This window comes from Lepidochelys kempii, chromosome 2 (assembly GCF_965140285.1).
Source record: "Lepidochelys kempii isolate rLepKem1 chromosome 2, rLepKem1.hap1, whole genome shotgun sequence".
Lineage (NCBI taxonomy): Eukaryota > Metazoa > Chordata > Testudines > Cheloniidae > Lepidochelys > Lepidochelys kempii.
The window spans coordinates 94,999,767-95,022,986 of NC_136381.1; the positions used below are offsets into that span (position 1 = coordinate 94,999,767).

A 23,220-nucleotide genomic window follows, 5' to 3' on the forward strand; every position below is an offset into this window, starting at 1 on the left:
AGAGAGCCCTTTGGAGAAGAAACCATCTTTTCAGTGTGTGTGTGTGTATAATGCCTAGCATGCCTTAATAAGGGCTACAACAATAAATACATGCTAAGTACTTTATAGCTTTCTGTGCTGACAAGTTGTTTAGACAGAGAATATTTTAAATGGCTATTATATTCCTATAGTCTCCGACATTCTGTGTTCAACTTCCCTCAGTAATTATGAATGTGCTGTACTAAAGCAGGGCTTTATTGAGAGGCTGGGTATGTGATGCACAAAACTCCCAGTTTTCACTTAGTGAATTTTCAGGTGTAGAAGCTATACTTTTTACAAAACAAAATAACAGTCTGATGTGGGATAAAATCTGCATATTGTTTAGGGTGACCATACATTCTGTTTTGGCTGGGACAGTCCCTTTTTTAAGCCCTGTCCATGCCATCCCGACTTGTTTTGGCAAAAGTGGGCATTTTTCCCATTTGTTCTTGCCGACTTGATCAGTTGGCAAGAGCAAATGGGACAAATGCCCACTTTTGTCAAAAAAGTGGGGTGCATTGTGGAGGTACTTGCCAGGGTTGGGGGGCAAGCGGCGACGTCGGGGGAGGGCTTGGGCCACCCAGTGCAGTATCCCATTTTCCCTTTGGGAAATATGGTCACCCTAATATTGTTATCACCAAACAGCTGTCAGCAGGGAAATAAGAAAAAAAAAGGTTTCAGAGTACTCTTTTTCTTTTTAAGGAAAAAAAAAAAAAAAGCCCTGCAAAAGCACCTTATCTGAATTCACTCAGGGAAAGTAAAGAGTCTGAGGGAGGTAATGCATTTTGCTTTTTTGTAAAAACAGCAAAAGTTTTGATTTCCAAAAAATAAATGTCACCATTTATATTATTTTTTTCATTACGCTGTGACTGATGTGGGGAGGGGGGCACTAGTGCTGGGACACTCTACTCAGGTTACTTACACGCTCTGACTTTCAGATGTTGCAAAGGTAATTATTCATTGAGATGGCTTTAGGGAAAAAATTGATGGCTGAATTCCAGGTATTTAACATGTGTCCCTAAAATTACATGCTTAGTGCTATGCTGACAACTCAGTCACCAGAAAACACTGGCTGATGACCACAAATAGATGAAAGAATAAATTATTTCTCTCTGTTCCTTATATGATTACTGCTATTGCCACTGAGACTACTGTTACTGCAGCTGGTAAAACAATGGCCAAGCACTCACCAGCTTGCACTTTCGGGCATAGTAAAGCAATAGGTGCAGGACTGAGAGTGTTTTTTATAAAAAGAAAAGGAGGACTTGTGGCACCTTAGAGACTAACCAATTTATTAGAGCATAAGCTTTCGTGAGCTACAGCTCACTTCTTCAGATGCATATCGTGGAAACTGCAGCAGGCTTTATATATACACAGAGAATATGAAACAATATCTATTCCCACCCCACTGTCCTGCTGGTAATAGCTTATCTAAAGTGATTTCCAGCACAAATCCAGGTTTTCTCACCCTCCACCCCCCCACACAAATTCACTCTCCTGCTGGTGATAGCCCATCCAAAGTGATAACTCTTTACACAATAAGAAAAGGAGTACTTGTGGCACCTTAGAGACTAACCAATTTATTTGAGCATGAGCTTTCGTGAGCTACAGCTCACTTCATCAGATGTTTACCGTGGAAACTGCAGCAGACTTTATATACACACAGAATCTCTCTGGTCACGCGATCACAGACATGAAGGTCGCTATCTTAAAACAAAAAAACTTCAAATCCAGACTCCAGCGAGAAACTGCTGAATTGGAATTCATTTGCAAATTGGATACTATTAATTTAGGCTTAAATAGAGACTTGGAGTGGCTAAGTCATTATGCAAGGTAGCCTGTTTCCTCTTGTTTTTTCCTACCCCCCCCCCCCCCCAGATGTTCTGGTTTAACTTGGATTTTAACTTGAAGAGTGGTCAGTTTGGATGAGCTATTACCAGCAGGAGAGTGAGTTTGTGTGTGGGGGGGGGGGTGGGGGGGATGTGAGAACCTGGATTTATGCAGGAAATAGCCCAGCTTAATTGTCATGCACATTGTGTAAAGAGTTATCACTTTGGATGGGCTATCACCAGCAGGAGAGTGAATTTGTGTGGGGGGGTGGAGGGTGAGAAAACCTGGATTTGTGCTGGAAATCACTTTAGATAAGCTATTACCAGCAGGACAGTGGGGTGGGAATAGATATTGTTTCATATTCTCTGTGTATATATAAAGCCTGCTGCAGTTTCCACGATATGCATCTGAAGAAGTGAGCTGTAGCTCACGAAAGCTTATGCTCTAATAAATTGGTTAGTCTCTAAGGTGCCACAAGTCCTCCTTTTCTTTTTGCGAATACAGACTAACACGGCTGTTACTCTGAAACCAGTGTTTTTTATGTTATTGGGCTGTTCACAGTTGTTTCAACTGAATAGAAATGTCAAAGCTTGTATCTGGCTTATTTTAGATTCTTGCTGAAAAACTGAACTGGCAAGGAAAGATTCCTGGAGCAAATAAATAGAGGTACTAAGGGAATTTCTAGGGTGTATTTTTCCCCCCTTCAGAATAGCTTTGAATTAGGATTGGGTACTCGTCTTGTAGTAGTTCTGTTAATGTCTCTGAAGAAGACCTAAGCTGGTTTCTGCAGTTTTTAACCTCTATTCCCAGTCCCTGGACTGGCACTTGTTAAGAGTGCCACGAGTTAGGTATGCTGAACCCCATATCAAGGGTGAGTTTGTCATTGCTATATATTGAGGAAATGCTGGTGATAACTTCCAAAATGTGTCTCATATGTCTCTTTTTGGGAACCTGTAGATTTATAGCAAAGTGTCCTCCAGGAAGAAGGATGTAGAATGGGTAATAATGGGGAGATGTCATCATACCATATGGTTTGTGGCCAGACTCTGCTGTTGGGGTGGGAGAGACTGAACAGCTAAAGGAGTCTGGAAAGTAATTCTGCCAGAGAACAGTTTTTAAGCTGTTTACACATATCTCTTAACCTAAGACTACTAAATTCTATTTGTAATAATAGATAATAACTGATAATAATAATAATAATAGATAACTGATAATTTGAATCTAGGAATCCAGAGGTGAAATGTAGTGTGTATGTACGTGCCGGTGTGTGCATGATTATAATTTTATATATAGCTGCAGGTGTTTTTAATTAGAACACCAGTTAAAAACATTGCTGTCATATGTTGCCTGGTGATACAGGATTTCCAGTGTTTATCATTGTATACTTATAGTATTTTTGCCCCAGTTTTTCAGTTAGGGCAGGCTTCCCAATTGCTTTTCCGTTACAGTTCCCTGTCACTTTTCATTTCCCCCTGCAATTGAAGCTGAGGAGATTCTCAGCATGGGAGGTTGTAGGTTGTTTGCAGATTCTGCTGGGTTTTGTTGATGAAAAAGTTACTTTCTTGCCATAATTGGTTATTGTAGGTCTAGGAAAGTGTAGTAAGAAAAGCAGTGGAAAGGGACAGGTTGTGCTTGTTTGTTGATGCACTTTTGTGTCAGTCATGTGGCCTCTCCTTGGCACTTATGATCATGTGCATCAATACTCACATTACTCACTTAAGAAGATAGATTTTCAATCATGTGGCAGCTGGGGCTGGCTTTATGATAGCACAGTATACAGTATAGACAACAAATTCAGCTAGTTCCTTCTCACAAATGTAGACGTTAATCATCATCATTACACACTCAGAAAAGCTAAAATGGTGTTTCATTGACAGGATTGCCCCTCTTGACAGAGTCAGTTCTGTGAAGAAGTAAACTGGAAAGAGAAAAAGGCCATAGGAAGGAGTTGAAGCAGAAGGTGTAGGAGGAAAAGAAAAAAAATCCCAGTATTAACAATGGCTTTATTTCCATAGCAAAATGATGTATTCAATACAAAGGGCAGTGATCTGTGTGAGAGACCCTGACACTTCAGTTGTGAGTCTCTGGCTTTTGACTGTGAAGTCATACATTTTACAGCTACCCTGGGCATACCCCCTGCCCTGCCATCACCACCCAGGTTTTGGGCAGTTCTGGCTCATTTTGGCTGCCCCACCAGCAGACTTTTCGCTGAAGGGATCCTTGCCAGGTTGAGCATCTGGTGGATCTAGAGTGTGCGTGTGTGTTTGTGACATTTCTGCAGGATTCCTGTGGTTCTTTAAGAGCTCCAGTGTCACAGCCCTTACTCTCCTCACCAGGGAGAGTAAGAAGAAGTAAGTCTCTGATTACCTGGCTGCTTGGCCTTGTTGAGCTAGTGACTCCAGCCACAAGGGGGGTAGCTGGGCCTACTCGCCTGATAACTGTCCCTGTGTGGAACTGTATAGAGAAGAGGTAGGAAATTGGAGTCCTGGCTATGCAACTGGTCAAGCACCACAGCGGGAATTACTTGCTTTAGGAATAAGAGTAAAGTAACTTCCTTTCCACTTCCCTTTTCAGATTAATGAGCAGGGGGAAGAATTGTGAATTTCAGAGGGGAACAATTGATTCCTGAGTGTGTGCTGGGGCAGTGCAGCTATGTGGTGCTCCTTACTCACGGTAGATTGTAACAGTACCAAGCAGTCCTTGCATGGGGAAATATAGCTGTATAAGCACATGACTGAATTTGTTCATTTTTTAATTAAAACAATATGGATCTTGGATCAACTTCTCAATAAATATTTAAATAATCTTTTTTTACCCCAAATAGACTCAGTAGAAACTAGTTTTCATCCCATTTTTTAAATGACTGATAAAGCGTTATACATATTTTTATTTTATAAATATAGTGCCCCTGTATCTCTCATTTCCTGTATTGCTGTTTCTTCTCAGATAACAAGCATAACCTCCTGTGGTTAAATAGCATTTTGGCTGCTGCTTCTTCTGTCAGTCTGATACAATGGGCTGTGTTACTTCCCTCGATCGACAGCAAAACTACCACTGAGGTCAATGGCCCAGGATTTGCCAGTGTAATCTCAGAGATAAACTCTGCCTGAGCAGCTATTTAGTTTTAACACACATTTTATTATAGATATTTGGTATCTACATTTTGTATTCATTTCTACAGTCTTTTATTGGCACAACCTAGTAAAGGACAATGCTTAAATGGAAGGAGCTGGGAACCAAGGAAGCAATGTTTAGAACTTCATGACACAGTCCAATTTTTCATGCTTTATTTCTGGACATTTTTATCCTCCTGGCATGTGTTGTGGTTCTCTTCAATTCCATCGTCCTCCTTGCTCCTGCTGCAACCTCACTCTCTGTGCCCTCCTTACACCTTTTGGTATTGTTCTTCCTGTTCTGACTTGTCGTCTTATTATTCATGTCCCTTCCTCCTCTCCCTGCTCCCACCGTCGTGTGTGTGTGTGGGGGGAGAGAGTGAGAAAGATGCATGTGTATTCTAAAAAGGAATTAATATATTTGCCATCCATCCTCCTAATAGCTGTATGTATATGTTACATCCCTTTACTCCCCAAATCTGACTTAAATATTGAGGTCTTCAGGGAAATTTGTACAGTGTCCAGCACCATGGGGTGCACAGTTCTGGTTTGGGTCCTTCTAGCCACCACCAGAATACAAATAAATAATAACTACAATTCATAATAAAAAGATTGAAAGTTTTAAATTTGTACAAACATCTAAATACTTAGGTACTTTTCCAAAGCATATTCAGCCATTTCTGAACCAATTTGGTCAATATTTTCATAAAAGATATTCAGGGTTCCTTAACTGTAAGTCAGAAGTGAAATTCAGTGCATTTTCTCACAGTATTTAAATACAGTTGGGGTGCTAAAAAAGAATCCATGCCACTTATAACATTTAAATGTGGCCACAATATTTTCATTTCTCTGCCCAGTAAATCCAATCAGTTTCAGACATGTGGAAAAGCTAAGTTAACCAAAATTTGTTCGAACTTCAGAAGAAATTTGGGTCCTGTCACCTGTGATGTGGCCAACTCTCCTTCCCCCTGGGTAGAAAGAAGAGGATCAGGTGACCCAATCAGGCCTGGGGTAGATAAGGACAGGACCTGGAGTGAGAAGGCTCCTGTGTGGCACACTTACTCAGGAGTGGAAGAGACACCAAGAGGGGAATGATGGCTGCCTGTGATAGTCTCTCAGTCTGGGAAGGAATAAGACAAAGATGAAGGAGGTCAACTGAGGGAAGCTAAGGGAAGGCTGTGTGGTGGATTGTCAACACTGGGATGCAGTTTGGGAGCTGTGAGAAACCACTGTGCCCCTCTGACCACTGCTTCCTTGGTTGGAGACACAGCCAGCCTCACCCAGGCCTTATCACCCAAAATAACCTTAAGTGGCGCCATACACCAAACTGAGCTACCTGAGAGTGCTTTACCTAAGCTGCCAAAGCACAAAAAGCAGGCCCCAACCACTTTCCCAGCTCCTCAGGCATGCACCCCTCCCCCCTGGAGTTTAAATTCAAAATTACATCCTCTTGCACGGCACAGAGATCTGTATGGTGTAAGATCATTTATTTGTCTGCCCCTCCCTCAATGTGGAGTAGGGTTGCTAACTTTCTACTCACACAAAACAAAACACTCTTTCCCCGCCCCCTGCCTGCCCCTCCTTTGAGGCCCCACCCATTCCTCACCCCTTCTCCAAGGCCAAGTCCCCAAGCACTCCATCCCATCCACTCTGTCACTCCCTCTTCCCACCCTCACTCACTCGCTCATTTTCACCTGGCTGGCTCAGGGGGTTGGTGTGTGGGAGGGGGTGAAGCCTCTGGCTGGGTGTGCAGGCTCTAGGGCTAAACAGAAATGAGGAGTTCAGGGTGCAGGAGGGGCTCTGGGCTGAGGCAGCGGGTTGGGATGTGAGAGAGAGTGAGGGCTCCGGCTGGGGGTGCAGGGCTCTGGGGTCGGGCCAGGGATGAGAGGTTTGTGGTGCAGGAGGGGGCTCAGGGCTTGAGGGTGGAGCTGAAGGGTTCAGCATATGAGAGGGGGTACAGTCTCTGGGCTCTGGGTGTTGGGTCTGGGGTGGAGACAGAAATGAGGGGGCTCCAGGCTAGGGCAGGGTGTTGGGTGAGGGGTGCAGGCTCCAGGTGGTGCTTACTGAAGCAGCTGCAAGAAGCAGTGGCATTCCTCCCCCGGCTCCTCTGCGGAGGCATGGCCAGGGGTCTCTGCGTGCTGCCCCCGCAACTCCCATTTGCGCTGCTTCCTGGCCAATGGGAGCTGCAGGGGGTGACTCTTGGGGCAGGGGCAGCATGCGGAGCCTCCTGGTTGCCCCTACATGTAGGACCTGGAGTGGGGACATACCGCTGCTTCTGGGAGCTGCACAGAGCCATGGAAGGCAGGGAGCCTGCCTTAGCCCCTCTCGGCTGCTGAATGGACTTTTAATGGCCCAGTCAGTGGTGCTGACCAGTGCTGCCAGGGTCCCTTTTTTACTGGGCATGCTGGTCTAAACTGAACATCTGGCAACCCTAGCGTGGAGAAGAATATGCACGCTTGTGATTTCCAAGATGAGGTATTTCCCCAGACACTTCACTTAAAGGCACACTGGTTTAGGTTAAAATATAAACAAGTTTATTAACTACAAAAAGATAGATTTAAAGTGATTATAATTGATAGCAAACAGATCTAGATTTATTTACTTATTTATTAGATTACCTAGTAAATAAACAAATCCACAAACTAAGCCTAAAATACTAGAAAGATAGGATATGAATTAGCAAATTATCACCTTGGCTGATGATACAAGCAGGCGTATAGATTCTTAAGGGACAAACTGAATTTGCTTTGCAGCTTGGGATCCCCAGGTTCTCATACACAATATAGAAATCCCTTTAGCCTGGGTCCAGCACTTCCCCCAGTTCAGTATTTGTTCCTCAGGTGTTTCCAGGAGTCCTGTGGGGAGTAAGGAACAACAGGTGATGCAACTCCCTGCCTTATATAGCTTTAACATATGGCAGGAACCCTTTGTTCTAAAAACAGTTCCCAGCCCAATTTGTGGAAAAATACAGGCCTCCAAAATGGAGTCCAGAGTCATTTGCACTGGTCACGTGCCCTTGCAAAGTCATAGCAGCCATTACTTACAGGCTGGTCAAAACATCCACAGGAAAGCTCACCAGGTGGGGGATTCTCCTCAGGCCTATTGTTTTCCGTAATGGCCCATTACTCAGAATGGGCCTTCACAACCAGCTATTTAGACTGGAAATATCTTGCCTAGTGAGTGTCACCCAGGTGTGACTACATGTGAAATACAGATGCATGGTCAATATTCATAACTTCAGATACAAACATGATACATGCATAGAAATAGGATAATCATATTCAACAAATCGAAAAATAGACCGCTCATGACCCATCTTGTACAAAATGCATCATAATTATGCCATAGTGATATTATTATGACATGATTCTGAAGAATATGGGGGTGCAGTGTCACAGGCTGTATCTGCTTAAGATTAAAACAGATCTGAAAATAAAAGCTGTGGGAATCCTCTCTGAGAAAGAGAAAGTGACAGAACTAGAAAGCTAGGAGGAACTGGATCCAGCTGGGGAGTGGAGGGAAGAGACTTTATTTTGAGTTTATTTTGGAAGGAGACCTCCAAATAAAGTAGACCCCCCCCAGAAGTAGAATTTTGTCTCGTACTTGTTGATTGTTTGGAGCTTATTTAAAAAGTTCTGAGGAGGGAAAACTGAGGTAGTGCTGCTGCAAAGCCGTAATGGTCATGAGGGTGCTTGGGAGATGGCAGTCTGGCCACAGGTCCAGATCCTTAACACATGTAAATTGGCCAAACTCCACTGAAATCAATGGAGTGAATTAATTAACACCAGTTGCACATCTGGCCCTTAACTTGTTTTTGCGTTATTACCTAGTTCGTTCTTCACCCGTTTCAGCCAACCAGGGCAATTTCTACATCTTAGGATAGAAAAACTTACATCTACCATAGCTCCACCTGAAGCAGAATTTGGCAAGAAAGCTGAAAAGGCACTTCAAAGTATCATGCCAAATTCATGTCCAGATGAAATTGTATGTATTTCAGAAGTGCTCATACACTCTCACAAAAATGAAAAGCAACTTTTGTTTTAGGTTGAATTCTTTAAAATTAGAATTGGAATATGATTAACACTCTCACTATTGACTCCATTTGATATCTTTCTTAAACACTTGATCATCTAATCAAAATAATTTTGTCTGGATTAATAGGAGGCAAATGGTCCAAAATTATTATTATTTCTTTCATGTGAAATGGATAGTTCATTTAATTTTTGTTAACCTTTTTAGTGAATTTCTGGCCAACTCATCACTGATCTAATGTAGCCATGCAAGAGTGTAAGGAGAAGGAACTCCTGCCCCCCCCCCCCCCAACATCTCCTCTCAGTGACCTTTTGGACCTTGGGTTCAGGCATTGAAGGAGAGCAGGAACTACTTATCTGTTACTTCCTTCCCCTCACTCCCAAGGTGAGCAGGTGGATGGAGAGGGTTTAGGGAACAATGGGGAGTAGGCAGGGCCATAGCTCTGCCCACCCAACACTTTGATCAGCAACAGTGAGCCAGAATGGGGTGGGAAAAAATCTGCACCAAGTAAAAGGCTATAGCAGATCACTTTCCCCTGGAAGAAAATGTGAAAGGGGATGCCAGCAGGGAAAGAACTGTGACTCTTTAACCTTCTTTCGGTGAAAATGCAGCTGCACGCTGCCCCTTCAGGCTCCAGTTAAAGTCTAAAGCTAGCTGGCAGTTAGTGCTGGTAACAGGTTGAATGGGGCTGGAAAGTGTTTCACTGTCTACCTGCAGCACATTCCAGAGTCTACGAATATCCCCACGCTGCCTCCCAACCTCTCAAACCCTGATCTATAGAAACAAGTTTTTTTGACAGAGTAACTTGATCTCTGTCTGTTCATTCCCAGGTTTCTCTGCAGGAGCTGCCAATAAAAGAGTCAAAGTGTTCTGGTGTTTCAATGGTGTGAAAACCTGCCTAGCAGTAGTGTTTGTGTTGATTTCCTAAGAGTCTCTCTCTCTCTCTCTCTTCCCCTCACACATACTGTTTCTACAATTAAAATAACTACTAACTACTGCTACTAACTACTCCCGATACCTATGTGGTGGTACATCTTTATAAAGTGTACATCACTGTGATATCTATGCACCCATGTGCAACTGTGATGATGCCTTGTAAAATTAAACTAAAACCAGTCTCCTAATTTGAAATGTAACCCTATATTTAAACAAAATCTGTTCCTGTAGCAGCTAAGGCTCTATTGTCTACACTGGCACTTTACAGCGCTGCAACTTTCTCATTCAGGGGTGTGAAAAAACACCCCCTTGAGTGCAGCAAGTTTCAGCGCTGTAAAGCACCGTGTAGCCAGTGTACACAGTGCTGGGAGGCGCTGGGAGCTACACCCCTCATGGAGGTGGGCTTTTTAGAGCGCTTTAACGTTGCCAGTGTAGACAAGCCCTTACAGTCATTTCACAATTCTCAGACAGGGATTCAATCACATACTCTGAGTCTACTAGGAAATAGCATGATTTCAAGCTGCAGAAATGAGCAACAAGACAAGAGGACAGAACAAAGTGGTTTGGCCTATCAGTGCTGAGATATTAGTCCACATATGTGGGCAATCAGTGAATGGATACCACACAAATACAGTCCAGCCTTCGAAATATACTACACTGCAGCCATGATCTTGTGGCTCCATTTTTTAAGCGAAAAACCTCTTTTATAGCTGCCTTTACCCAGTCAGGAAATCTCAGACTGCTAACTGGTTTAAAAAAAAAACAACAGGTTTTCTACGCTGTAAACATAATGCTTCTTTTGCACACACATCCCAGTAGACTGAAAATGGATGCTAGAAATAAATTTAAGCTCCATAAGCAGTAACAGTCAACAGTAAGCTTATGGCTACACTGCGATAAAAGACCTGTGGCCTAGGTGTGGTTGACGTGGGCTCATGAGACTTAGACTACAAGGCTATAAAATAGTAGTGTGGATGTTTGGGCTCAGGCTCTGAGACCCTAAGCAGGAAGGCCATTCATCTGATTTAAAGCTGGACAGTCCTAGATTTGTGCAGCAATGTCCCTGTCTGGTAGTGACTTAGCACCCAACTTGGTTTTGTCCAGTGAAATTGAGAGGAGATAGTCAGAGGAGACTGTGGATGCAGAAAGATGCTGGGGGCCAGAATGGGGAGCAGTGCCTCCATGCAGAGTGACATAGGCAGGAACAGGCTGATGCAGGGAGGGTCATGCTAGGAGGAGCAAGGGTCACACCTGTGGGGACGGGGATGTCCTGCATTCTGGGGATGTGTCAGTGGCCACCCTAACCCTGAGAGTGGGGCGGATCTCAGAGCCAGGGGTCCAGCTGAAGCCTGAATGTCTACACTGCTATTGTTAGCCCGCCCAGCCTGAATCTTATGTGCTTGGGTCAGCTGAAAGTCTTTTAATCACAGTGTAGACATATCCTCAGTCCTTGCCTCTTATTGGTTGCCCATAATGGATGTATTAGTTGGCAGGACTCTCTAGCTATTGCAATGTCATTTGCGGACATTTCCTTATTTCTACTGTAGCAAATATATTCAATTCAAAGGTTGCCCAAATGTCTACTATAACTGCATTTGGAAGTAGGCCTTCAAATTAAAGAGTCCAAGTTGTGCAGTTCATGTATGAACCCAGAGCTACACTTCTTCGACATTTGGGAATGTTCAGAAGTAGACTTCTCATTCAGACTCATCTCTTGCTAATTTTTTTGCTATTCAGGCCATCAATAGTCTTTAATTCTATTGCCGCCCATCATTAGCTAACAGCTATTCTAATTTTTCTTGGCTTTTGATAGTATTGTGACAGATATGCCAAGTCCCTGCAATATCTTTGGAATATCTAATTGAATTAAGTTTAAGTATCTTTGGAGTCCATTGTATTAAATGGAAATGTTATGTATCACTGTGGCCAATGTTCCCTCTAATTTTTGAAAGGCTGTGTGTGCAAAAATTTCTTCTGTGCAAACTGTTGTGCTTCTGTGCAAATTTTTGTGCACGTGGTGTTTCGCCATGTGTGCGGGGTTTAGAATCTGTGTGTGCTCGCACAGGCGCACAGCTTAGAGGGAACAGTGATTGTGGCCCTGGACGTTGAATATAGTCCTTGGATCAATGTGGAAGCCAAGAATCATCTTTTTGGACAATAGGCATGAAGTGGATTTTCCGAGAAATAACTATTTGAATGCAAATATCCCACCCCCAGCCTCCAGTTTACGCAAAAAACCAGCCCTTTAAATCCATGCCCTAAGGAGAGGGAGATTGTCTAATGATTACTCATCCCCAGAGTCCCGGCATCAAACACCCAAACTGTATAAAGGAGTGACTCTCAGATTCCTGGGAATACTTGTTCTGAGCTAACAGCTGTCATGAATATGGTAACCACAGAAATAGCCTTGTGGGGTTTGAAGGATTACCTCCCAGAGTCCTTTTTGGACATGAGGGTGTTAGCATGCCTCTAGGTTCTTTGATTGTTTTTCCAAGCCCCATTTATTCTTAAGGGAATTAAAGAGTTGCATGGTAACTTAACTGTGGGCAGTTATGCTGTTGAAAGCCTCTGGAGTGAAAGCAAAGTGTAGACACAGGCCTGCTTAGACAGTCTGACTTGCTGGGGAACACGCAGTGTAAGCATGGAACTGTCAGTCTGGAAAAACTCCAGTCAGGAGGAACTGAGATGTGGTTCTGTGCTCAAGAGAGGCGATGCCTGGGGAGCTAGAAGTGGGTGCCCTAGCTGGACCACCAGGGAACTCTTGGTGCCAAATGGCAACGGGCATAGTGGTGCATTGGATTACAAGGATCCCATGGTTTGGTCTGTGCACCAAGGCATCTGACACAAGCCTGAGAGCAGTGCTGATGCAAGCAGGGGAAGATAGCAAGAAAAATCTCATTGTCTCCTTAAGTAAAAAAAAACCTGACACACAGCATTGTGAATTTTCTCTTTCATAAATTCTTAGAGTTTAAGTCTATTAGGGACTGTTAGACCATTTAATCTAACTGCCTGTATAAAACAGGCAGAAGAAAAAATTTCACCCAGTTACTCCTATATTGAGCCCTATAACCCATGTTTGGCTAAAGCAGATCTTCCATCTAGTCTTGATGTGAAGACTCCAGAAACAGAGAATCCACTATTTTCCTGGGTGGTTTGTTTCAATATCTGTTCATCCACAGTGTGAAGAATGTGTGCCTTATTTCTCATGGAAAGTTTTAAAGACTTCATGAGAAGGCTTTGACATCTCCCGCAGGAGTCCGGTCTTTCTGTGGTATGTGCTTTGAAGTTTGCTTCGCACTGCAGAAATGTGAAGGTCAAACTTTTATTTAGAAATGATATTTTAAAAATCTCACCAACTGGCAACATCCTAGGCACTGTCACATGGCACCTCTTCCTGCAATAAGTCTGCATTATCGACAAAAATCTTTAATCAAGCAGACTTCCATCTCTGATATGAAGTTATGTGTCTGTATTATTCTCACCTATTCTCTCTTCAGACTGCATTCCATCTCTGCCATCAGGTCCTAAATGGTAAAATATGATTATATGTAATGAATAGACTGTTTTCACCCTTTTCAGTTTTACCCACAATACTCCCAGTACCTCTCCTATCTGCTACTGATAAAGGAACAATTTTCTGGCTGAAAGTCAGGACACTCATCTTAATTGCACCAGTGACATGAAAACAATTATAGCTTGGAATTATTGGCACTACATCAATGCAGTTTCATAAAGAGTGGGAAGCTTCAACTTTTGTTTGATGGAAGTGCCCCTCTGGTAAAACCGCATCACTTAAACTACTGTATACACTTTCTGTGTATATATAAAGCCTGCTGCAGTTTCCACGATATGCATCTGAAGAAGTGAGCTGTAGCTCACGAAAGCTTATGCTCTAATAAATTGGTTAGACTCTAAGGTGCCACAAGTCCTCCTTTTCTTTAAACTACTAAGCAGCCAAAGACAGTGAGCTGATAGACATTTTCCTCACCGAGTGCCAGAAATGCCAGCCCATGAAAGTACCAATACTGGGCAGCATTGCAATTTTCCCTGCCCTTACCCTATATTACTTTGTGCACATTCCATGTAGTACTCCATGGCATATGAACCAAAATCCAGGTTTTTTTTCAAGGGCACATACTAGTTTACTGTTGCCCCACAAGTCCAAACTGTTGAATTCAGACCCATATCACTCTGATGGGAAAATGGCATTGGCCAGTGTTTTCTCTGTCATGCTATTGAATCTGGATAATTGTATTTAATGAAGTAAACATTCAAGTTTGAATTAACATCCTATAAACATTGTATTGCTTTTAGTGGGAGCAATACATAAAATCGTGTTACCTAATAGGTTTTGCCTCTTTTTCCTAGTATTATTTTCTTGGTTCATGCTATTCCCAGATAAATATAATGTCTTGCTAAAATATCTGCTATTGAGAGGAAGAGATGTTCAAGTTGTTCTGCTGCTATTGGCCCTTGAAAGAAGCTTATTATTGTTAACACTGATGGTGTTTCTTGTTTTGGTGATAATGTAAAATGTATGAATCATAATTGTCCTCAGTACACATGCTTTTTACCTTTTACTAAAACACTTTCAAGACAAAAATCACCATGGATTCAGGCAGATGCAAAAGTTGACCACAATGGAACTTTTATATGCTTACATTAACCTGAGCAGCCAAAGTCATGGATAAATGTCAGATGACGTAACAGAATCAAAAGAAACAAAGTGAGTTGCTCTATGCAGGATCATAGTTTCTCATAAAATTGATAGGATGATAATCCACTATACCACAAGCTTTTTAGAGAAAAAGTAATTGTCTATTTGTTTGCAGTGTTGTTGTAACCATCCTTATCCTAGGATATGATAGAGAGAATTGCGTGAGCTAATATCTTTTAATGCTGTGGTTCTCAACCAGGGGTACGCATACACCGAAGTCTTCCAGGGGGTACATTAACTCATCTAGATATTTGCCTAGTTTTACAACAGGCTACATTAAAAGCTCTAGCAAAGTCACCACAAACGATAATTTCATATAGACAATGACTTGTTTATACAGCTTTATATACTATACACTGAAATGTAAGTAAATCAATTGGAATATAAATATTGTATTTTATAATTACATGGTAAAAATGAGACAGTAAGCACTTTTCCAGTAATAAAGTGTGCTGTAACACTTTTGTATTTTTATGTATGATTTTGTAAATAAGTAGTTTTTAAGTGAGGTGAAACTTGGTGTATGCAAGACAAATCAGACTCTGGAAAGGGGTACAGTAGTCTGGATAGGTTGAGAGCCACTGTTTTAATGGACCCACTTCCGGTGGTGGAAGAGCCAATCTTTTGAACTGCACAGAGGAGAGCTTGACTTTCCACCAACAGAAATGGATCCATTGAAAGATATTACCTTCTTCTTGTTGTCTGTCCCATAAATCTTATTTATCATAGCACCATATGTTTGCATGATACTTTACAGAAATTTAAAAGAAATGGTCTCTGCCCCCAAAGTCTCACACTGTAAAGCAATTTGATCTGCTTAGCTCTAATTGCAGGTTTGGCACCTAAAATGGCCAAAATGATCAATCTGTTTTGTTGCTGTTAACCCAGGAAAGACAACCATGTAAGTACAACAGTGCTAACTGAAAAACTGAAAACAGTTGAATAATTAATATACTGAGGGAATTCACTATCTGCCTATGAACACTTCAGCAGTGGAAAAAGGCTGAATTAATCAAGAATATTATTTGCTGGGAATTAATCACTCACTTGTAGTCATGACTACAGCATTAGAAGACTGCTTCATAGAAAAATGTCATTAGTAAAATGCAGGAAAAATTCAAGGGTCTGATCCACAGCTGTTGTAAATCAACATAACAACTTGGACTTCAGTGGAGGTATGTCAGTTTCTAAAAGCTGGGGATCTAGCCTTCCAGAAGGCTTCTTTAAAAAAAAAAAAATCCAGGAATTCTTAATATACTCTTTGAAAACAACAACAACAACCACACATGCACACACACAAACCCATGCCTTATGGTGGGTGACATATGATAGACTCCACACTGACCAGCTAAGTCTCCACATATTCTCCATCAGAAAGAAAACTCCTCTTGTTCAGCTTTGAGAATATAGACCTCTACCCAGTGAGCTAAGGACCAGGTTAATGGAATCTTCTCAAATAGGCCCTGAGTCAGCCAAATATTTAAGCTTGTGTCCAACTTTAAGCATGTGAGTAGTCCCATCAAGTCAACAGGACTACCCATGTGATTAAATATCTTGCTAAATCTGGGCCTTTTTGAATTAATAATAACTCCAGATGTTTTTATTTCTCTGATAGCTGGGGTAAACATACACTTTTGTCACTATTTGAGAGAGAGAAAGAGTATTAGTGTGAAAGTTTTGTCACCATGAGTTTAGGATGGCTGCATCATTCGTGGGAGATAAAGCCACAACTAAATAGCATAGGTCATGCTGGATGAATGATTATTTAATGTTCATTTAAAATATACGTTTCCCATTTTCCTTTCCAATGAACCTGTTTGCTAGAATGCATGCAAAAATGAACCTGAAGGGGCACAAACTCAGTTAAACCATTCAATTTTTCTTTGAAAATATATTCAGATAAAATTCTTGATGTGTTCACCTGTTCCTCACCCCATTGGTAGAGCATCTTGACACACTCCACTATTGTAGCAGGAATCAGAAGTTCTGGATTACATGACAGTATTCGGAAGATCCAGGGAAACACATCAACAGAAAAAAAGACTCCAACTCTTGAAATGGGATTCTGCTTTGTTTTAGCCAGTTGTACTTAACTCCTGCTTGCTGTTTTTAAGATTCTGTGTACATTCATCTTCTGTTGAAACTAGCCCCACACACTTCAGTTCCAGATGCTGAAGCTAGATGGATTTTGAGTATCTACTCAATTATGTCCTATGATTGAGCAACTCACCCCTAGTTTTTGGAACTAGATGAGTTTTTGAAGGTGAATGAGTATTTCAGAGATTGGTGAATAATTTGTATGCATCTGTAAGAAATATATAATACATCCACATTATTAATCCATCTCTAAAGTACTCACTCACTTTCAAAAACTCATCCAATCCCATAAATTGTATTGATTAACAAAACTGACAATAAATATGTTGTGCTTTATCAACATTGTGATAGAGGTGTATGAAAAAATAGTGTATGTACATGTGTATAGCAAATTAATATGAATGAGCTGTTTGAAAATGAGTGGAGTTTTCTGCATTGGGCTGATTCAAAGATACTAACCAGAGGAAGACTTTCCTTCTGTTGCCTATGTCTAGCTCTTTTCATTTTATACTTCAGTAGTTTTACTAGGACTCTTTTCAGGAGTTGAGGTCACTTTGGGGAGGGGAAAGACCTTTTCTGCAAAACAAAAATGATATTGACATGTCACAGTTTTGAGACAATTGTACCTGTATGTCCCCCTTACTGTTCCCTTAAGGTCGCTCACTTAAAGGTTTCCAGCGCCCATCCATCACCTCTCCTGGTGGAGAGCTGCATCTCACTCCCTTCTCACTGGAGGTTTTGAGGCTCCACAATCCCCTGATCTACACTGAAATATCCCTGGCAAGATCATCCTCCTAAAAGACCAGCACATGTACTTTCTTTTCTCTCCAAGGGCTATGACCAGTGTATTACCAGCAGTTACAGGTTACTACATGGCTTTTTCTAAGCAAGCACATTTATTCTTAAACTAAAAACATTACAAAGAAAAGCAGATTAAAAACAATGAAAGAACCTACCCACATGCTAACACATTTACCAAAGGTAACCCCAAACTCCAAGATTGAGCTCTGGTAGGTGTCAAATGCCACAAATTACTTTTTCCAAGTTCATATCTGTTTTTCAATCAGGAACCAGAAGGGAGGCCCTGAATCAGTTTAAGCTCGGGATATTTATCCCAAAGTCTTTCTTTGTCTGTTGGCTCTGTAGAATCCAGTTTGAACCAGAATATGAGAGCCTCGGAAGGTGGTAGTACCTCTCTGGAGGTGTTATAACCAATAATCTCCTACTGTTTTCACTTCCTGAAGGAACTGTGGTAACCCTCCCTCATGGCGGGCATACAATCCATGGACACAACGATATGTAAACCATTCATACACGTAATACAATACAGTATCCTACAGATATTGCAGAAGGTAGCTCTATTTATCACAACTTGGATGAGATCTACAATGTGGTCTAGTCCATCCTGAGGTAGGTCTTTATTTTTAAGTTTTACATATATATATAATTCCTGTTTCCATGCCCTTTGTTGCCTTTGGCGTCTGGTGATTTCTTTCTTTACCTTTGTTACGTAGAAGGAATTGATGAGTACAACTTGAAATCTGTCCATACTTGTGGCAGTGTGTAGAGCACAGACACTGCAAACCCTGCTAGCATGAGTATAATTAGCAGTGTAGCTGGTGAGGCACGGCTGAGGTGCATACAGTACAGACATGCAAAAATCTTAGGGTTGAATACCCTACACAGCTCTCTACACACCCAGGCAGTGCCTCTGACAACTACACTGCTATTTTTTTGCAGTGTAGTGTCCCACTGCCAGAAGTTTTTCCTGCTGCAGTTAAGGGCTCCACCCATAGGTGCCAACTTTCTATTGTGCTCGAGGGTATTCTCGCCCCCCCCCCCCCCCGGGCTACACCCACACTCCATGCCTTCCCCAAGGCATCACTGCTTCCCAACCCCCACTAGTGCTTTTTATGTAGCTTGTTGTAAAACTAGGCAAATATCTACATGAGTTGATGTACCCCCTGGAAGACCTCTGTTCACCCCAAGGGGTACACATACTCCTGGTTGAGACCCACTGATCAAGGCTATATTGTCCCAATTTGCTTATGAGAAGGTCATGTGAGACAGTATCAAAAGCCTTACTAATGTAGAGATATAGCACATCGATTGTGTCCCCCCATCCATAAAGCTTCTTATGCTGTCAAAGAAGGCTATTAGCTTCATTTGACGTGACTTGTTCTTGACAAATCCATGTTGTCTGTTACTTATCCCCCATCTTCTAGATTCTTACAAAATGATTATTTGCTCCAGTATCTTTCTGGTACTGAAGTTAAACTGACTGGTCTATAATTTCCTGAGGAGTTCTTATTCCTTTTTTTTTTTAATGCTAGGTACTATATTTGCCCTTTTCCATTTCTCTAGGATCTCTTCCCTCCTCCACAAGTTCTCAAATATAATTTCTAATGGCTCTACCAGTTCCTTAAGTATTCTAGGATGTATTTCATCCCTGCCAACCTGAAACCATCTAAGGCTATGGCTATACTACAACTTGAGTCAACATAAGTTATGTCGCTTGGGTATGAATTAATCCCCCCGCTTGATGTAACTTATGCCAATTTAAGCACTGGTGTGGACAGTGCTATGTCAATGGGAGAGGCATTGCACAGGCTGGAGTAATTAAACCAACAGGAGAGCTCTAAGCAATAGCCTAGCTTGTCATTTTTTAACTTGTTCATTTTCTATTTTACCCTCAGATCCTACCGCATTTATGCTGATGTTCACTATGTTAGTCATCCAATCATTGCTAACCTTTTGGGAGAAAACTGAAACAAATGAGACATTTAAGACTTTGGCCATTGCTATATTTTCTTTTATTGTCTTTCCCTCCTCATTGAGGGCTTACCCTGTCCTTGCTTTTCCTCTTGCTTCTAATGTATTTGTAAAATGTTTTCTTGCTACACTTTATGTCCCTAGCTAGTTTATTCTTGTTTTGTTCCTTTGCCTTTCTAGTTTTGTCCCTACATGCTTGTGGTTTTTTGTTTTTGTTTTTTTTAATATATTAATCCTTTGTAATTTCACCGAGTTTCTACTTTTTGTATGACTTTTTTTTAAGTTTCGGTCATTGAAGATCTCCTGGTTAAGCCAGGGTGGTCTCGTACTATACTTCCTATCTTTTTTGTATGTAGGATAGTTTTCTCTTGTGCCCTTAATAATGTGTGTCTTTAAAAAAGTGCCAACTCTGAACTCTTTTTTTCCCTTAGACTTGCTTTCCATGGTATCTTATCTATCAATTTTGAGTTTGCTAAAAGTCTGCCTTCTTGAACTCGATTCAAAGCCAAAATCTGGCTTGATTTTTTTAATGTTGTTTTTGTTTTAACACTTAATCAGAAAAGAAAAAGGGGTGAAATCCTCACCCTACTGAAACCAATGTCAAAATTCCTGTGGCATTCAGTGGGTCCAGGGTTTCTCCAGGAATAGCTAAAATACATCCTTTTCTTAGTTGAGTAACATAGTTTAGGACATGTTCCTTTAAAATTTGGAAGACAATAACATACAGTTACAGGTGGGGTAAATAAGAGTAGGTCAAATGCGATCAAATTAAGCTATTCTGTGCTACATCAGATTAGGCTTATGTTCACTATCTTCTTTTGATCAGTGGGAATGTTTCTTAATCAAACAATTGTTCAGAATATTTTGCCGCTTTTTTTCCCTCCTTCATTTACTATTAGATGATACACAAAATATATAACATGCACCTATAACAAGCATTAGGGTTAAGTTCTTTTTTATTATTATTTGTAGCAGCTACAAACATCATTCTCCAAGTAGCCTCCGTATACAAAAAAACCTCAGAACACTCAATAAATTTAAAGCTATTACAACAAGCAAATACATTTACAAAGGGCTGGAGCCAGTGGTTTGGCTCTCTTTTTATGAGCTGTCTGAATTATGTTGACAATCTAATAATGCGCCTGAGTAGCTAAAGGCTGATACAGGCCTGCAGGAGACAGTAATGTTGCTGCAACATCTTATTACATTAAAGACATCATAGAGATAAATGAGACTAATGCAGTTTGAAAATGATCATCTCCCTTGGCTTAAAGAAGAAGTTAAGTATATAAATAAATATTGTGCATACACTGTGTGTGTGGCCATGTATAAATAAATATTGTGTGCGTATATATATGTGTGTGTGGCTTAGATATTTTCAATATAAAAATTATTGAATTGAACATTATAGTAAAACATCACTATCTGTTTTCAAAGCCAAAAGTATAATTAGCAGAGGTAGAAACCACAATTTTCCGTTATCTTCAGACCATAGCTATTGCGTTGAGCAAAATCATAAAAGTGACATTATATGGCGAAAGTAATGAAGTGTGGGTAGAAAAGTAGCAGTTGACATGCAAAATGAGACACTTCATGACTGTATGTGCTTATAAATGAAATATAGTCCAAATATTGCTCTGTGCAGAATTTCGGAAAGCACTTGAAGGGCTTATTTTATCCTGTTTTTGAACGGTAACATTTATTAAACTGGCATGATTATTTTTAAGCATGATCATTTACTTTTTCTTTCACTTTTCCCAGGTTTAAAGGATATTTATTCTAGGACAATATTTGTAATAAATAACTCAGAGCCCTATTTATGATGCTGCAATTTATTTATTTTTCCTAAAACACAGATTATGATTTGTCATTTAGCAGGACTGACAAAATGCTATTGGAAACTCACTAATAAGATAAAGATTATTTATATTTAATAGAATAACTGACATAATAAATTTAATGCTGTGCATCACAAGATTTACACTTGCTCTTGAAATATCATGCCAGCTAGTATGCTTGGTTAGCAGATGTAAGTCAGATAAAAATATATCTATATTAGGCACAAAATAAGTAAACAGACCTGGTGAATTTCACTTCTGATGCTCATCCAAAGACAAACAAACTTTTTCATTTCTTTGTGTGTGCCCCTCTTTTTTAAGTGGAAATGAACTGGGAAGTAAAGACAGGGTAAACCAGGGGATGCGGGAAAATGTCTTCGCACTGCCTGAAGGAGAGGATGTCTATTCAGGTAAAAAGAAAAGAGAATCATATGGAAATATGAACTTGCCCTACCTTATTTTTCATTGGGTCACTCATTTTTTTTTTTAAATTTAGAAATGAAAATGCATTCATTAGGCACTAGTACAATTTATTATTAATTATTTGTATTTATTATTTTATTACTGTAGTGCCTCTAGACCCCAGTGGAGATCAGAACATCATTGTGGTCGGGGTTCAAATACATAGTAAGAGCCAGCTTTTAATTTTTAGTGCTTACAATCTAAATAATTGGTACCACATTCATTTGTGTGTACATTACATTTATACAACTCATTTGTAATACATATTCAAGGACAGCGTTAAAGAGGATGATCGGTGGTATTACAACTTATGGTATATTTGCTAATCTTGCCAAAATCTTCACATTGAGCTCCTATGGGAATTGATAAAATAGAACATGAGACAGACAGCACAGAGGTGTTGGTCATTCATAATAAAATTTGTATTAGTGAGATCTCTCTTTGTTAATCAGGTAAAGTGTGTGCCAGCCCAGAGCAGGACATGGAGTAAGCTACATACCAAAGAGAAACAGCAGATTCTCAGAGTCTCTAAAACAGCATCATTATCTTCTGTGGCAAAGTAATATTAATGGGGGGAAGTTATTGTTTTCCAACCAGGAAGAGGAAGAAATCTTATGCTTACTCGTTGACACTCATATAAGCAACTGCTATTTTCAAGCATCCCAAAAGAAAGAGTCATGTTATATGCATAGGATGTTTCATCCAATTTAATAGTCAACAGCAACATAGTCTGCTTGCTTGTTTAAAAAAGTATTAATGTAGTGAAAAACACTGAGTCATATTCATTCTTGGTGTGACTCCAGTGAGTCAGTTAGAATCATGTAAGATGAACTCAGCCAAATATCTCTAAGACCTAAAAACAGATAGACCCTAGTTTAGATAATGACATCTGTACAAAACATAATCTATACATTTATACAATTGATAAGTGATACAGTTAGGGATGGGTTGGCAAAGAAAAATAGTCCACAGTTAGACTTATAGGATGTTCTTGACACAGCCCAGATCATCAGGTACTCACTTGAATCACATAACTTAACCTCTGTAGCAAATTACCTTTTTCAGACACCATCACCACCTCTTGGGTGCAGTAACCAAGAGATAAGGTTACCTATCATAGGTAACCTAACTACTCTAGAAAGAAACCTTGAAATATGTTAGAACCATTCTGGTGTCCACAACAAATTGCTGGTGAGAAAGTTGCAGTCCATTCTGATAGCAGGATTTCAGGTGCTTTGAGAATGGAAGGTGGAGTTCCCAGACTACAAAGAACAAAAGTCTCTTTATTTTTGCCAAAGGCACCCAAAAATTAGGAGAAACCAGGACATGATTAAGTACACTTCTGAATAGGGATGTGTGTCAGTTCTGGGCAATTGCACCTGTATTTCCTCTCAATGGCCCAGTT

At 40.7% G+C, this 23,220-nt stretch overlaps 1 long non-coding RNA gene across 9 annotated transcripts in view; it reads left to right on the forward strand.

Moving 5' to 3' along the window:
- LOC144930208 (uncharacterized) overlaps positions 1-23,220 on the forward strand; it is a 140,508-nt gene that overhangs the window by 29,355 nt on the left and 87,933 nt on the right. For 2 of the 9 annotated variants that reach the window (XR_013635318.1, XR_013635319.1), the window contains exon 3: positions 21,924-21,980. The exons of 6 other annotated variants lie outside the window; for them this stretch is intronic. This is a non-coding gene — a long non-coding RNA (uncharacterized LOC144930208). Of the gene's footprint in view, positions 1-17,987; positions 18,148-21,923; positions 21,981-23,220 lie in introns of those variants that run through there. One more of the 9 variants, XR_013635324.1, reaches the window with a different exon arrangement.